The sequence below is a fragment of the Rutidosis leptorrhynchoides genome, chromosome 9 (assembly GCF_046630445.1).
Source record: "Rutidosis leptorrhynchoides isolate AG116_Rl617_1_P2 chromosome 9, CSIRO_AGI_Rlap_v1, whole genome shotgun sequence".
In the NCBI taxonomy this organism is placed as follows: Eukaryota; Viridiplantae; Streptophyta; class Magnoliopsida; order Asterales; family Asteraceae; genus Rutidosis; species Rutidosis leptorrhynchoides.
This window is the reverse complement of record NC_092341.1, coordinates 305690979-305693680: the sequence shown is the minus strand read 5'-3', so window position 1 is coordinate 305693680 and position 2702 is coordinate 305690979.

Sequence of the window (2702 nt, the reverse complement as noted above, 5' to 3'; positions counted from 1 at the left end):
CAACAACTCTAATATTAAAATTAAATGCTGCTCATGCTCTTGCTCACTCTTGGAATAGATAAGAATGTCATCAATGAAAACAATAACAAACTTATCTAAATATGGACTACAAACTCGATTCATGAGGTCCATGAATACAGCTGGCGCATTCGTCAATCCAAACGGCATGACCAAAAATTCGTAATGACCGTAACGTGTCCGAAAAGCAGTTTTCGGTATATCTTCTTCTTTGACACGTAATTGATGATAGCCCAATCTTAGGTCAATTTTTGAGTACACACATGATCCTTGCAGTTGATCAAATAAGTCGTCAATTCTCGGTAGTGGATACCGATTCTTGATAGTTAACTTATTTAATTCACGATAATCTATACACATCCTAAAAGATCCATCTTTCTTCTTAACAAACAAAATTGGAGCTCCCCACGGTGAAGTACTTGGTCGTATGAATCCACGGTCTAGTAATTCTTTTAACTGACTTTGAAGTTCTTTTAATTCGGACGGTGCAAGTCTATATGGCGCACGAGCCACTGGTGCAGCTCCTGGTACTAAATCTATTTGAAATTCTACAGATCTAAATGGAGGTAATCCCGGCAACTCTTCCGGAAAAACTTCAGGAAAATCTCTTGCCACAGGCACATCGTTGATGCACTTCTCTTTTTCTTTCTTTTCGACTTTATTAACATGTGCTAGAATAGCATAACATCCCTTTTCTAAACACTTCTTGGCTTTCAAACAGCTAATGAGTTTTAGCTTTGAATTACCCTTCTCTCCATAAATCATCACCGGCATTTTATCCTTACTAGGAATGCGAATTGCCTTCTTGGCACACACAACTTCAGCTCCTACTTTGGACATCCAGTCCATGCCGACTATTACATCAAAACTTCCTAATTCTACGGGTATCAAGTCAATTTTAAACGTTTCTCCGGCTAAATTTATTTTACAATCACGACAAATTTTATCGGCTTTAATTAGTTTACCATTAGCTAACTCAATCATGTACTTAGCATCTAGAGGTAATGATGAACAATTCAATTTAGTGTAAAAATTTCTACACACGTAACTTCTATCGGCACCAGTATCAAATATAATAGATGCTGATAAGTTATTAATGGTAAACGTACCCGTAACAAGCTCCGGGTCTTCACACGCCTCTCTAGCATTAATAACAAATGCTCTTCCACGTGCAGATCCATTATTCTTCTCTGGATTCGGACACTGGCTCTTATAGTGACCTTGTTTTCCACACCCATAACAAGTAATGGTAGCCAAAGCAGTTCTATTTGCATTGGTGGCGGGAGTCTTGGTACCATTTGTATTTGTAACGAGAGCCCTACAATCTTCAGCAAGATGACCCTTTCGATTACATTTGTTGCATACCACATTACAGTAGCCAGAGTGATGTTTGTGGCATCGGTTGCATAAAGGATTTTGTCCTTTGTAACCAAAGCTTGAACCACTACCTGTACCTTGCGTGGTTTCTTGTTTCTTAAAAGATTGTTGTTGGTTACCTCGATCATAATTTCCATTCCACTTTCTTTTGTTACCTGATACCTTCACATCAGTATTGGATGCTTTCTTATCCATGATTACCTGATCCATTAGCTCGTTTGCCATGGTTATAGCTTTATGAATTGTCTTAGGTTTCGATGCTGTAACGTTTGCCTTGACCTTTTTGGGCAAACCATCTTTGTACATTTCAATCTTCCGTTCCTCGGTTGGAACCAATTCAGGACATAGCAAAACTAATTCCATGAATCGCTGATTGTAGTTGGTGATTTCAGTACCAATAACCTTCAGACTTCGTAATTCATCTTCCAACTTCCTAACCTCGTTCCTTGGACAATATTCGTTGATTAACATTGTTTTGAATTCTTCCCATGGAGTATCATAAGCTACATCTCCTCCTACAGCCTTCACAAAATTTTTCCACCACGTGAGTGCACTATCTTGTAAAGTGCACGATGCATAATTGGTCATGTCCTTTTCAACACAACCACTGATTTTAAACACAGTCTCCATCTTTTCTATCCACCGGGTTAAACCGATCGGTCCTTCCGTTCCACTGAATGATGAGGGCTTGCAAGCTTGAAAAGTCTTGTAGGTACATCCTACACGAGGATTTGGGTTAACTGCAGCAGCTCTTGCAGCTTCGACCCATAACATTCTGTCGTTCACTCGCTGGTTGATGAATTCTTCGACTTCTTGTTCCGTCATTCGATTCAATCGCGCCATTTCCTAATGAAAGAAAATAATTATTCACATGGAATATTATAGATGTAGTGTGTATTTATAGTACATTATAGCTTGTTAATAATATGAACCAGGTATTATTATAAAAGCCTTTTCTTCTTATTAGCATTTTATAATTATATCTAGGGTAGTACCTACCCGTTAATGTTCATACTTAATAGCTTAGTACAGAACCAATTACTACAATCTAAATAATACTTAACCATGGAAAATTATTGCATTTCATACTTCACTATTTTACATATGCTTATCTTAAATCGAATATTAAGCACACCACACTAATAATATTATACAAAACATTATATGATCCCATGGTTTAATACGGCAGTGCATCGTTTGGTCTATTTTCTAGGACGTTTAGGTTCAAGGAATGGCCTAACGCTTATCCTAGCTGTCTGCCTATATTTTGGCGGTGGGGCTGAAGAACTGGATGCCGGGATAGAACG